Raw genomic sequence first — 15,118 nt, 5'->3', positions numbered from 1 at the left:
TTGTCTCTCCTAGCCTGCTGAAACTGCACCATACTCTCACCGACCGCCCATTGAACTAATTCTGCCTTCCAGTGCTCAGTGTGTGGTCCCTGCTTGGATTTCCAATGCCTCATCAACTCCCGTTTGGCTAAGAGCAGCCCAGGTCTTGGAACTTACTTGCAATTTTCGTCTTGGCTTTGTGAGGAAACCAGTGCAATAGGCACACACCCACATCTGGTTCAATCTGCCGTTCCGTTGCCTCGCATAGGACCTCCACTACTTCCTCCCAATACGTTACCAGTTGCGGGCAACTCCATACCATGTGTATAAAGTCAACCTCTTCCGATTCGGGCTGATGTCAAATATGCCCTATGCAGCACATAAAAGTGGATAAGCTGGAACCTGGCATTGTGCGTGCACTTCCATGCTCTCTCTACTATCCTGGGCCACGTTGTATCAGGGATCTCTCTGACCAGGTCTGCTTCCCATTTTCTTTGCAACTGGCTCATTGGTTGCAACCCTTCAGTCAACATGCACCTATATAAGCACGTTATGGCTTTGTAGGTCCCCGCTGCCATCACTACATATTGGCAAGCCAATGATTTCTGCAGCTTTGATAACCCCCCTCCCCAGTGGCGCTGTATTGCCGCCACAAGGGCTGCATGCAACAAGAAGTCCCCCCTGGGAAGGCCGTATCTGTCTTGCCATGTCTAAGGCAATAGGATCCCCTCCTCATATAGATCTCCCATCACCTGTAACCCCTGATCATCCCACCTCACCAGCGCTGACCAATCCCCCCCATGCGGCAGAGCTGTACACATACCTGGAGTGATCTCCGGTGCATAAGGCCTAACAACCCTTTCCCTGCTTTGGCTCCGGATCCAACACAACCGCAACGTCCTCTCCTCATGAGTCAATGACCCAAGCCTCAGCCGCTGACTGAGTATGACAAAGGACAGCGCGTGTTGTGGTATCCACCAGCCCGCCAGGCTGTCTGGGCCTCGATACTCCCTCGCCACCGCCTGAGTAAGCCACTGCAGCTGGGCCACCAGATAATAAAGTTCAAAATCCGGAACCGTCCATCCGCCATCAATTCGAGGCAGCATCATTGTGGCCAAAGCCACTCACCTCCTGCCGTTCCCCCAAAGGAACCCCCCACCAATGATCGGAGCGTTCTGAAAAAGGATCCCGGGATCCAAATCGTCAGTGTCCGGAAGTAATACAGAGGCCTGGGTAATGCCATCATCTTAAACAGTGCCACTCGGCCCGCCACGACAACGGAAATGTGCTCCAGAATGCCATATTCCCTTTGATACCCCTTAGTGCTCTGCGCATGTTACCCTCTGGCAGATCCTCCTGCGTATGATAAATATTAGTTCCAAGGTAGGGCAGACAATGAGGCTCCCATCATACATCTCCCTCCCGGATAGGACTCGCCATTGTTCGATCCACGGGAAACAGACAAGTCTTTGTCTAGTTCACCCGAAGCCCCGATACAGTGCTGAACGTACGCAGTAACTCCTTCGCCCCTGTCAAGGCCTCCCCCGTCGTAGCCAGAAACATGAGTAGGTCGTCCGCGTATAGCGAGATGTACTGCATGTCTCCATGTATCGCTGGACCAGTATAGTACAGCCCCGACGTGGCAAGCGCGTCGAGCGGCTCGATTGCAAGCGCAAAAAGCAATGGGGATAGTGAGCACCCCTGTCTCATTCCCCTCCCTACTGTACAGGCTAGTGAAACAATCGCCCACGTTCGCACTCTGGCCGTCGCTAAGCTATACAGAATCCGAGTCCACCCTACGAAGGCCTCACCCAAGCCCATTGCTCGTAAAACCTGGAACAGAAACAGCCATTCCAGGCTATCAAAAGCCTTTTCAATGTCAATCGATAGGACTGTCGCCGAGGGTGTCAAACTGTGGTCCCCTTCCAAGATCCGAAGCAGCCGCCGCACGCTGCCAGATGTATTACACGTGGGGATAAAGCCCGCCTGGTTCCGAGATACCAGCTGCGTCATGTACGGGAGGAGTCAAGTGGCAAGAATTCTGCTCAGGATTTTATAATCTGTGGTCAACATCGATAATGGACGATACACCGTCATATCAAGTGGCTCTATCCCAGGTTTCAGCAATGGGATAATAATAGCCTCTCGAGTTGTCTCTGGCAATTTCCCCTCTTTCTACGCTGCCTGATATATTGCCAATAGTCACAGAGCCAGGTGATCAACATACACAGAATAGAATTCTATTGGCAGGCCATATACCCTTGGAGTTTTGTTACGTGCCATTTGTTTAATAGCACACCTAATTTCACTGAGTGAAACAGGCCGTTTATCCCTTGTTGTGTGTATACTAATTCACCTGTCGGGGCAGGAAGTCTGAGTATAGTTGTCCCTCGAGGAATTGGATTGGCCAACAATGCCAACAGCGCCCCAGTCTTATCCCCTTCTGCATGCATCCTCGCCCGGTATGCTGTATGACCAAAAGAATGCAGCGTCTCCACTTGGACCGCCATTGCCTCGGTAGCCTCTAACATCTCCCCCTGCGCTCCTATGCCCTCAGGATGGGCCCTTTCAGCCCCACGCAGTCTGCGTTCAGCTGTCTCGATATCCTTTAATAGCGTTTTTCTCACTCCTACCATTTTGGTGATACATATACCCCGCACCACTATTTCGAAGGCCACCCACTCCACTGCCACTGTTGTCGCCGTGCCCTCAGTCTCATCAAAATATCGATCTATACCCGTTCCAAGTTCTGTACAGAAGGCCGGGTCTTCCAGCACCTCCGGTTGCAGCTGCCAAGTCGGTATCACAGCTCTCTCCTGGACCCATCTATCTGTATTAACAGTGGATTGTGGTCCGATATTGTCCTACTGAGGTACTCGCTATAAAGAACCTTGGCTGGACTGGATACAACGGACTCGCTAGGTGGAGCGATGGCAACGACGGTGGCGATTCGTCGCCACGCTGGCTGAGGTCCCCCAACTTTTCGGCTGATGTCCAAAACACCTTTATGGACATGCCGTTTGATGGCCGTCGCCTCTTTGGCGACAAGGCAGACAGTGCGCTTGAACGCTTTAAGGACTCCAGGCCTACGGCCAAGTCCTTGGGCCTGTCGGCTAGCGCCAGCAGCCCGCTGCCTTTCGCTCCTTTCGTGGCCAAGGAAGGGGCGCCCCCACACGTCCTGCCAGCCACGGGCTGTAGACTAACATCCAGCGCGGTGGCGAACGTGGTAAGCGCCGTGGCGGTGCCCTGGGACAATGGTGAGGCCAGTCCACATCCACCCCCGCAGCATCCGCCTCAAAGCCTACCTAGTCCGAGCTTTCAGGCCCACATGACGCCAGTGGGGGGCAGGGTTCGCCATCACCTCCATCACTGGCGCAACATCACTTCGGACAGGTGGGTGCTGCAAATCGTCCGAAGGGGCTACTCCCTCCCCTTGGAGGCAACCCCTCCAGCCATGCCACCGCAGTACCACCGCATGTCGGGGGATCACCTGAATCTTCTGCGATAGGAAGTTACGGCCCTCTTGGCCAAGGGGGCCATCGAGCGCGTTCCTGGGCCAGAAGTAGGGTGTGGTTGTTACTCCCACTACTTTCTGGTTCCCAAGAAGGGCAAAGGGGGCCTACGCCCTATCTTGGACCTGTGGAACGTCAACGGCTTCCTCCGGAAGGAGAAGTTCAAGATGCTGACTTTGGCTCAGGTCTTAGCTGCCCTGGACCCGGGAGACTGGATGGTAGCGTTGGACTTGCAGGATGCTTATTTTCACATCCTCGTCCTGCCGGCCCACCGGCGGTACCTGCGGTTCACGGTAGGCCACGAGCACTTTCAGTTTACCGTGCTCCCGTTTGGCCTTACCAGCACCCCACAGGTGTTCACGAAAGTGATGGGGTGGTCGCAGCTCATCTGCGCAGGTTAGGGGTTTCAGTCTTCCCCCACCTCGACGATTGGTTGTTGAAGGCGGGCTAGTCCCAGACCGTTGTCAACCACCTCCAGACTACGGCCGACGTCCTGCACCTGCGCGGTTCTCCATCAATGTGCCGAAGTCACACCTGTGTCCCTCTCAGAAGCTCCTCTTCATCGGAGAGGTTCTAGACTCTGCGCAGTTTCGGGTTTATCTGCCGGAACAGCGGGTTCGGGATATTCAGGCTCTGATTCTAATCTTTCAGCCATTATCCAGAGTCTCGGTCAGGTTGACGCTGCGGCTTCTGGGGCTGATGGCCTCCTGCATCCTTCTGGTGCATCACGCCAGGTGGCGAATGCGGGCTCTGCAGTGGGACCTGAAGTTGGTGGCTCACGGACCGCGATTGGGTCAGTGGCAGATCCCTCTCCCTACCGCAACCGGAGCACGTAGTTGTGACGGACGCGTCCCTCCAGGGCTGGGGGTCCACATGGGAGAGGCGGAGATCAGAGGCCTCTGGTCTCTGGCAGAGTCCCGGCTCCACATCAGCCTTCTGGAGCTGCGGGCGATCCGGCTTGCACTGAAGGCATTCCTCCCCTCTGTCTGGGGGAGTGTAGTGCAGGTGTTCACGGACAACACCACCGCCATGTGGTACTTCAACAAACAGGGCAGGGAGGGGTCGTGGACCCTATGCCAGGAGGCTCTGCGCCTCTGGCAGTGGCTGGAACATCAGGGCGTTACCCTGGTGGTTCAACAACTGGCAGGTTCCCTGAACGCCAGGGCCGACTAACTCAGCCGTCAATGCATGATGGATCACAAATGGCGTCTGAACTCGGACGTAGCGCAAGGCCTCTTTCAGCAGTGGGGAGAGCCTTGGTTAGATCTATTCGTCACAGAAGAGAACGCGCAATGTCATCAGTTCTGCACGTTGGAATTTCCAAGGCGGCGCTCGCTCGGCGACGCTTTTCGTCGCGAGTGGAGCTGAGGTCTGTTTTACGCCTTTCCGTCTATACCACTTCTGCCCAGGGTGCTGAAGAAGATCAGGCGCGACCGGGCCCAAGTCATCCTTGTAGCAAGATTTATGGGACCCTCAAAACTGAATTAGGCCAGGGAAAGGGAGGGGAATGAAAAAACACAATAAGAAGAACAATTTTCCCTCAATGGCCACAATATTTTAGTACAAATATATACTATCTATTCTATGCTTGGCAATCAATTAGGTATGGGTGACAAATACGCAGCAATTTTATTTACTTTCTTTAAAAAAGTTTTATTCATTATTTCCAACTTATTATTTCTTTCAGTGATAATCCTTTTTCATTCAAGAAGAAAAGTTTCCTTTTTTTTAAAAGAGTTTTTTGTTTTCTGATTTATAACTAATTTCATAATAGATGCATAAATCTCAAATATCCGAATACATTAGTATTTCATTCAAAGGAGAAAAAAGAAACACAGAAATATATACATAATATAAGACACAAGTCTATATACAAAAGGTATAAATCACAAAAATAGTTATACCCCTGGTAACCAACAATCTGTCACAAACATACTCACACAGTCATACTCTCACCACACTCATAACTACAACATCTGAAAAAGGGGACCGGATCCAATTGGCAGAGGCACCCTGCCAATCGGTAAATCTCAAAACGCAGTCTGAGACTTCGCACTTGGTCGATACGCGTTTCGGCGGCGCAAGGCCACCTTCTACAGGACCTCTTCCAGATAAGCAAACTCATGTACCCAGGGGGCATTAAGGTCATAGATTACTAATCCTGCCCAAAGGAGACGATTATAACAGTTGGGTCCTGTTATGCGATGTAACCTCGCACACTCCTGAGGCGGAAGCCGGGAGCTTACTCCTTTTAAAAATTGTAATTTCTTGTGTCACGTAATACCGAAAATTGTATTTTAAGCTGCACTCACCCCTCTGGCACCACCGGAGCTTGCTCTAAAACCGCCTACACAGCGGATTCATTGCTGTAGCGAACCCCCCAATTACAAAGTAATTCAGCCGCCATTGACGGCGAGGACGAGGCCACGCCTACCCTTAGGCCACGCCCACTCGCCCACCGGAGCATAAAACGCTGTTGACAGCGCAACGGATCAGAACCTTCGCACACTCCTGAGGCGGAAGCCGGGAGCTTACTCCTTTTAAAAATTGTAATTTCTTATGTCACGTAATACCGAAAATTGTATTTTAAGCTGCACTCACCCCTCTGGCACCACCGGAGCTTGCTCTAAAACCGCCTACACAGCGGATTCATCGCTGTAGCGAACCCCCCAATTACAAAGTAATTCAGCCGCCATTGACGGCGAGGACGAGGCCACGCCTACCCTTAGGCCACGCCCACTCGCCCACCGGAGCATAAAACGCTGTTGACAGCGCAACGGATCAGAACCTCGCACACTCCTGAGGCGGAAGCCGGGAGCTTACTCCTTTTAAAAATTGTAATTTCTTGTGTCACGTAATACCGAAAATTGTATTTTAAGCTGCACTCACCCCTCTGGCACCACCGGAGCTTGCTCTAAAACCGCCTACACAGCGGATTCATCGCTGTAGCGAACCCCCCAATTACAAAGTAATTCAGCCGCCATTGACGGCGAGGACGAGGCCACGCCTACCCTTAGGCCACGCCCACTCGCCCACCGGAGCATAAAACGCTGTTGACAGCGCAACGGATCAGAACCTCGAACACTCCTGAGGCAGAAGCCGGGAGCTTACTTCTTTTAAAAATTGTAATTTCTTGTGTCACGTAATACCGAAAATTGTATTTTAAGCTGCACTCACCCCTCTGGCACCACCGGAGCTTGCTCTAAAACCGCCTACACAGCGGATTCATCGCTGTAGCGAACCCCCCAATTACAAAGTAATTCAGCCGCCATTGACGGCGAGGACGAGGCCACGCCTACCCTTAGGCCACGCCCACTCGCCCACCGGAGCATAAAACGCTGTTGACAGCGCAACGGATCAGAACCTCGCACACTCCTGAGGCGGAAGCCGGGAGCTTACTCCTTTTAAAAATTGTAATTTCTTGTGTCACGTAATACCGAAAATTGTATTTTAAGCTGCACTCACCCCTCTGGCACCACCGGAGCTTGCTCTAAAACCGCCTACACAGCGGATTCATCGCTGTAGCGAACCCCCCAATTACAAAGTAATTCAGCCGCCATTGACGGCGAGGACGAGGCCACGCCTACCCTTAGGCCACGCCCACACACCCCTATTCCACCCTTCAAAAGATGTGCAACCACCGGACGCGCAGCGGACGGGCGCAGCGGGCGCGCCGTCAGCGCACCGAAGGTGCGCCAAAGGCAAGCCCGTCTGGGCCCGTCCGGGCCCAGATGGCCTCAGGCCTAGACACTATGCCCAACTCGCAGAAACGTATATCCTACACCCAAGATACGCTTCGAGCCTGGAACACAAAAAAACATCCTCAGTGTAAATTCATCCTCAAGGAAGACACCCCTTTTACAGGATGCATCCTCTGTAACACGTCAGAGGAAACGGAATGCGGCCAAGTGCTTCGATTCGGCCTTTTGAACTGCAGGTCCCTGGTAAAACACGCTCACGAAATAAACATCCTCGCCCAAAATTTTACGCTAGACGTACTGTTTCTGACCGAAACATGGCTGACCCCTAACAGTGACTTCGACATGGTCAATGCAGCCCCACCCGGTTACCAAATCTGCTGCTTGAACAGACCGGTCGGCAGAGGTGGCGGGCTAGCCATACTCCACAAAGACCATCTCAATTGTAGGATCGAATGTGGCACTGTCAAAGACTGTGAAAACTGCAACTTCACCTTCCAGATCTCGCCAACTATCTCACTATCGGGACTTTTAGTGTACCGACCGCCAGGCTCGCTAGGAGAATTTTCCAGCACCCTGATGGATCACATTCTACTAAAAACAATCTCAGCCTCCAACTTCCTCCTCCTAGGGGACCTTAACCTGCACTTCCTAGACCCTGCGGATAATACCGCAGCTAACCTACTAGCAGATCTCACATCAGCCGACCTCCACCTCCTGAACTCAAAAGCCACCCATGAGAAAGGACAGCTTTTAGACCCGATCTTCACTAATATCAGGAACCTTAAAACCCAAGATCCTACCCCCCTTCCATGGACAGACCATATGCTGGTCCCTATGCACTGGTCTCTCCAGACCACCCCAGCACTCAAACAGAAAACCAGGATACGAGCCAGACGGTGGCACAAGCTAATACCAGAGGAATGGGAAGCGAAGTTACGGGAATCTGTTGGCCCTCTCTCCGCGGACCCTAACACAGCTGACAGAGAATTTAACGGTTGGCTCACCCACCCCCTGGATAGCCTTGTCCCACTAACCAGCACTCTAAAACACGTCAAAAGGATCAACCCCGCTCCATGGTACACACCCTCCCTTAATGCCTTAAGGAAGGAGTGCAAAAAGACAGAACGCACTTGGAGGAAAAACAAGTCGGTGACGGAGAAAGACGCCTATCAATTATCTATGAAAGCGTATAAACAAGCCCTCCACAACGCGAAAAGTGCCTTCTACGAGGAAAAAATAAAGAATTCCTCCTGCTCAGCCAAGGAGACCTTCTCTATCCTTAAAGAGCTCCTCCATGTCCCGGACCCCCCGCAGAAACCCATGGACCCCAAAGCAGCAGAAGAAAAATGCGTCAATCTGGCCACCTTTTTTGACGAAAAAATTAAAAAAATCCTTGCCTCCCTCCCTGCTGCTAATCCCGACACCACAGAGAAAGCTAAGGACTTACCTCCCTTACCATGGAACTCCCCCGCGAAACCCGACACGCCTTATCTAGCGTCGTTCGGCCCAGTCACTGAAGAGGAAGTGGCAGCAACATTTGCATCAACTAAGAGTGGCGCCCCCAGTGACCCAGTTCCCATACGGTTCGTCAAAGACATCACCTGGACCATAGTGCCCCAACTGACTGCCCTCATCAACACCTCGTTAGCCCAAGGAGAAGTCCCTTTGAGCTGGAAGAAGGCAGTCATAAAAGGGCTTCTCAAGAAACCATCGCTAGACCCTGCGGATCTATCCAATTACAGACCAATCTCGCTCCTCCCTTGAATAGGTAAGGTCGCCGAGAAGCTAGCGAATAAAAAGCTGTCACACTTTCTAGAAGCAAACCAACTCCTCAAAAACTCACAGACAGGCTTTAGACCAGGTCAGGGCACTGACACCGCTCTCCTCGCAGCAGTAGAGAAGACCAGGGAAATTATCGATACAGGAGGATCAGTGGCAGTGGTCCTCCTAGACCTGAGCGCGGCCTTCGACACGGTCAGCCACCAGGTCCTAACCCAACGTCTAGATAACATCGGAGTGAAAGACAGAGCGCTGAAATGGCTCACGTCCTTTCTCTCCCGACGCTCCTTCCAAGTCTGGGAAGGTGAAAGCCGCTCCCCCTCCATCCCCCTCCGGTGTGGTGTGCCACAGGGCTCATCACTAAGCCCCACGTTGTTTAACGTGTACATGGCCCCACTGGAGGAGCTGGTCTCACCATTTGGAGTCACCATCGTCAGCTATGCTGACGATACTCAGCTGGTGGTGACGCTTTCCCACCCCAAGCTAGAGCCTTCCAATCTCCGTGACTGCCTCTCCAATGTCCATCAATGGATGAGTGACTCAGCCCTAAAATTAAATGGATCAAAAACGGAGATTCTGCTCCTAGGACACAAAACCATGAACCTTCCCCCTAACATCTGGCCCGCCTGTATGGGTGAACCCCCTACCCCCAAGACGGAGGTTAAGAGTCTGGGAGTGTGGTTGGAGACAGATCTCACCTTCAGAATACAGGCAAGAAAAACGGCCGGCATCTGCTATGGCCTACTCAGATCATGCAGAAAGGTGCTCCCCCTACTCCCATTCCAGTCCCGACTTCTGCTGATCCAAGGCCTAATTTTATCCAGGCTGGACTACAGCAACGCCATTTACCTGGCAGCACCGGAATCCACTCTCCAAACATTGCAAAAAACCCAGAATGCCGCAGCCCGACTACTTACGAATACTCCAGCCAGAACATCAGCCAAACCTGCACTGAGGAAGCTACACTGGCTCCCAATTAGGGAAAGAGTAACTTTCAAGGCCCTTTGCTTGGCCCACAAGGTACTGCACAACGCAGGCCCCCCAATTCTCAACAACTGGATCACACCCTACAGACCTACGAGAGCGCTTCGGTCAGAACATGGAAACCTTATCATGATTCCCTGGGTGAATGAAGGCCCGCGCAGGTGGCCGCCGCTTCTCAGTCAATACAGCAAAAAAATGGAACGCGCTCCCCCCGAGTCTTAGAGCGGAACCAAACCTCCTACGATTCAGGAAGTCCCTTAAAACCCTACTCTTCCCCTGAGTCGTCAACATCCCATACTTTCAACCCTTAGGAACCTGAGGTTTAGCGCTGGGATACTCGTGGGTGACTACGCGCTCTATAAAAACCTAAAATAAATAAAATAAATCCTAATTCAATAGGTAAAGTTCTGGCTCCCCCCAATGTAGTGATATCGTTTATTTATGAAGGTTCACGATCGGTGCCATCACAGAATGAGATGACGAATTTCTCAAAAGCTTTTTAAGTTGGTTATTACCACAGAACATCAATCTCTCCTTTTCAAAATTTTGTTTATCCTTTCATGAAAATTGAAGTTGTATCTTCAGCTTCATAATAATCACCTGATCTTAGATTAACTGCGGGCCGGCGTGTCTTACGACTTCATGACACGATTAGAAGTCATCCTTGTGGCTCCGGACTGGCACGAAGATACTGGTATCCCAAGCTACTCAGCATGTCTGTCGATCCCCCGATTCGTCTGCCTCTTCAGGAGGAACTTCTGTCGCAGCAGCAGGGGACGGTCTTCCACCTGAACCTGTCCAGTCTCCACTTACATTTGTGGAGATTGAGCTGCGGCAGTTGAGGCCATTTGACTTGCCTCCTGAAGTCTATAATGTGATTCTGGCACCAGGCGTCCCTCCACAAAATCGGTATACGCCTGCCGGTGGAACAAATTTGTGGCATGGTGCACAGCAAAGGCTGTGGATCCCCTCTCTGCCCCTCTTTCAGAGGTTCTCCTCTTTCTTCTTTCTCTTGCCCAGCAGGGCTCTGCTCTGGGCACTATCAAGGGCTACCTCTCTGCTCTTTCCGCCTTCTTAAGGCTCCCTGATCAGCCCTCTTTGTTCAAGTCCGCAGTTGTAAATAGGTTTTTGAAGGGCATCACTCACATGTTTCCTCCTGTTCCTTTCGTGATGCCTCAGTGGGGCTTGAACCTTGTTCTGATGTATCTGATGTGCGCTCCTTTTGAGCCACTTCATAACTGTCCTCTTCGTCTCCTTACTCTCAAGACTGCATTCCTGGTTGCCATCACCTCTGCCAGGAGGGTGAGTGAGCTCCAGGCTCTTTCCTCTAAACCTCCTTTCCTTTCTGTCCATCTGGACAAAGTTGTGTTGCGGACGGGACCCTCTTTCCTGCCCAAGGTAGTCAAAGCCTTCCATATCGGGCAGTCCATCACCTTGCTCACCTTCTTTCCGCCTCTGCATCCCTCGAAAGAGGAAGAGAAGCTCCACCGTCTGGACCCAAAACGTACGCTCTCCTTCTATCTAGATCACACACGCCAGTTCCCGGTGGATGACCAACTATTTGTTGGTTACGTGAGCGCTAAGAAAGGTCGGGCGGTGCACAAGCGGACCATCTCTCGGTGGGTCGTGTTGTGCATCAAGGTATGCTACTCTTTGGCTAAAAAGGAGCCTCCTGTTGGGCTGAGGGCCCATTCAACTCGGGCCACGGCGGCTACTACTGCCCTGGGTCAGGGAATCCCCTTGCAGGACATCTGTCAGGCAGCTACGTTGGCCTCGCTGCACACGTTCGCAAGACACTACTGCCTGGACAGCCAAGTCCGGAGAGATGGCTTTTTCAGCCGTTCCATTCTCCAGGACTTTCTGGTGTGATCATTGGTTCAAAGACCGACCACCGGGGTTGGTATTGCTGGGGTATCTATTCTAAGGTAAGGAATCTAATACTAACCTGTTTCTTTCAGATGCACAAGTTACTTACCTTCGGTAACGATATATCTGTAAGAAACAGTAGTTAGTATTAGTTTCCTTACCGCCCCACCCATCCTCCCCGTTCTGCAAACCGATATCTAGGGTTAAGGTCATCCCCTTTCAGGACCCTAGTTTCATGGCACCAGTGTTGGTTTTTATCATGGCTCTGCGTTTCTGGCACTGAAAAGCTATGTATAAGAACTGACAGCGCGCGAGGGCAGCGTCTAAGTACTTCGCCGACGTCATCCCGGCGCCGACGACGATGGACGCGGAGCCGCAGACGACGCCTACCGACGAGCAGTGGTACTGCTACGCAAAATTTTCTGGATCCAGTCTGACGCCTGGAGATATTCTAAGGTAAGGAATCTAATACTAACTACTGATTCTTACAGATATATCGTTACCGAAGGTAAGTAACTTGTGCCTCTGGATGCTGCTCTCGCCAAGTGTCCACTAACCCCTGATTATGCTGCCACGCACATCTAACTTTAGACAATCTATGTATTGGGGCCTCGGAGAGTGGAGGGTGGGACCCATCCAGCTCTACATCTGCGATCGAGTTGAAGTCCCCTCCCATCAATATCATATATGGTGCTAATTTCTCTGATAGGTGGCCCAAAAAGAAGCATAAAGGCTACTTAGTGTCACATCCACGCCATTCAAGCGACCTGCCATCACTACAAACCTCCCCTCGGGGCCCACCGATTGTTGCAACGGTTGGAATGGGACTCCTGCTCTAACCCAAATTAGTACTCCCCTGGCATAGGCCGAATAAGTTGTATGAAACAATTGCCCCCTCCCACCTGCGCTGTAGTTATGTTATGTTATGGTATGTTATGTTATACATTTATTTTTATAGCGCACGGCTACTCCAGAGGAGTGTCCCGGCGCTTTATCGAGGCAGCTCAGAATAAAAAACATAACACCATACAGCGAACAACTGAGAAAGAACAACAGAGGTACTAAAGGTTAAAAAGCCAAGTCTTCAGGCTTTTCCTAAAATGAAGCAGATTAGTAGAGGACCGTAGGGCCAAAGGAAGGGTGTTCCACAACTGAGGGGCCTTCAGACTAAAGGAGCGCCCTCCGGTGCGTGCCTTCCTAAGTCGGGGAACCACAGCCAAGAACAGAGATTCGGATCGTAAAGATCTGGCAGGGCGGTAGAAGGCAAGCCTGCGTTGGAGGTATTTCGCGCCCACGCCAGAAAGCGCTTTATGCGCCAGCGTCAAAACTTTAAACATGATCCGCTTCCGGATGGGCAACCAATGTAGCGACTGCAACAAACCAGAGGCTCCAACTCGCCTACGGAGGCCAAAAATAGCGCGCGCTGCAGCGTTCTGCACAGCCTGCAGCCGCTGAACAAGATAGTCCGGGAGACCACTGTACAGGACATTAGCGTAGTCCAATCTGGAGCCAACCAAGGCCTGCACAGTGATCTTTCTATGCTCCTCCGAGAGCAATGGCAGAAACTTCCGGAGCATCTTGAGTAGCCCAAAGCAAATGCCCGTTAGACCACGAACATGTTGCTCCAGTGTCAAGCTGTTATCCATCTTCACACCCAGATTCTTTGCCACCAGCGATGCCAGGGCAGGGGGACACATATCCGCCGGCCACCAGGCCCGACAATCAGGGTCGAGGGAGCAGCCAAAAAACAACACCTCCGATTTATCAGAGTTGGCCTTAACTCCATGGCTGCTATGGGTTTTCCCCCCCGGTGCTGGGATCCCAGATTTTCCATTGTTCATGACGAGCTCAGCTCGTCATGAGTGCAGCTCCGCTGTGCCTCATGACGAGCTGAGCTCGTCATGAGCATGGAAGGAGTTAAGTGCCAGGCCCTCTGTCAGATTGATGTGCGTTTCCTGGAGAAAGGCTATGTGAGTCCATTGTCGTACCAGGTAAGCATGCACCTTATGACATCTCAGCATTGTGTGGAGCTGCCGCACATTGTATTGTATTGTATGTTGGATTTATATAGCGCTTATCACCCAGGGGTCTCTAAGCGCTTGCCTTGGGAACCCGTCCTGGCTTTTCCCTGTGAGATAGCCCCGTCAGGGCATCCCCAAGGTGAAAGCCAGGCATCCCGCTGCGGGGGGCCGTTGTGGAGATTAAGCAAGCTTAATGCCCAGAGTTGCAGAGTGTGAACCCATGATTAGGTCAGGCACCGAAGCGAGAATTATTGAGTCCGTGGACATTTGAGCTCAAGACCCTGCCGCATCGGGAATTGAACCCTGGTCCCGGGTCTGACCTCTGCTTCAGGGTCTGCCTGCTCTAACCAGTGAGCCACACTTCTCCATTCCATGTAACACATTTCAAATCAAGTAATGTTCCCGTCTTGTGACCAATTTCCTTTGAACATCATGCCCTTGCATTGTGACACACCGGTGGACCTAACTACCCCAACTCTACTCCCATAATAACCCTGCCTTCCCCACGCCACAACAGGTGCTACAACATTAGTACCCATCCAAACGTCTAACCAACTTTTCTTCCAGTAAAAACCAAGGAATCACACCCACACAACTTCAGGAGGAGTAGGCCCAAAGCCTCAAAAGGTTGATTACCTAATCCTCCAACCGCTTGTACCGTACCACCCAAGAAAGTTAAACAGCCCCATCTCGGGCACTCTATGGTGGTACACCGATGGCATATACTCATATTTCCGCATTAGCCCCACCAATCACCCTCACTCAGCCACCAGCCTGGGCTGGGGGAAGCGCCGGTCCCAGTCCCCATCTCTATCTCTTGGTCTTTCAGAACAAACCGCATCATTACGTATCCGCGATCTCATCCGCCGTCCCAGCCGTCACATGTGGCAGATGTACACTTCCTGTGTCTGACTCTTCAGTGTCCGATCCCAACGAGCCCTTCTCCGATTCTGATGCCACCTGCAAATCTGGTCTATGATTGTGTAAGATGGCTGTAACAGCCTGAAGAGCGTCTGCATCCCTTGGGTTTTTGGGCAGGGGGCGTCGCTCGCACACGCGTCGCTAGTGGCGCGGGAACAGCCCCTCCACCAATCCACTCGCTCCTCACCCTGCTTCCCCAGTACCGGCTCTATACAATTCCAGACAACTCCAGGCTTCTTCAAGGCTGTCATAGAAGCACGTCTTCCCGTCCATGACTATCCTGAGGCATGCAGGGAACATCAGGGAGCATTGGATGCCTTCACCTCGAAGCGCCCTCTTGACTTCTAAAAACGAG

Source organism: Lissotriton vulgaris, chromosome 7, assembly GCF_964263255.1.
Source record: "Lissotriton vulgaris chromosome 7, aLisVul1.2, whole genome shotgun sequence".
In the NCBI taxonomy this organism is placed as follows: Eukaryota; Metazoa; Chordata; class Amphibia; order Caudata; family Salamandridae; genus Lissotriton; species Lissotriton vulgaris.
Note: the sequence above shows the minus strand (reverse complement) of the source record.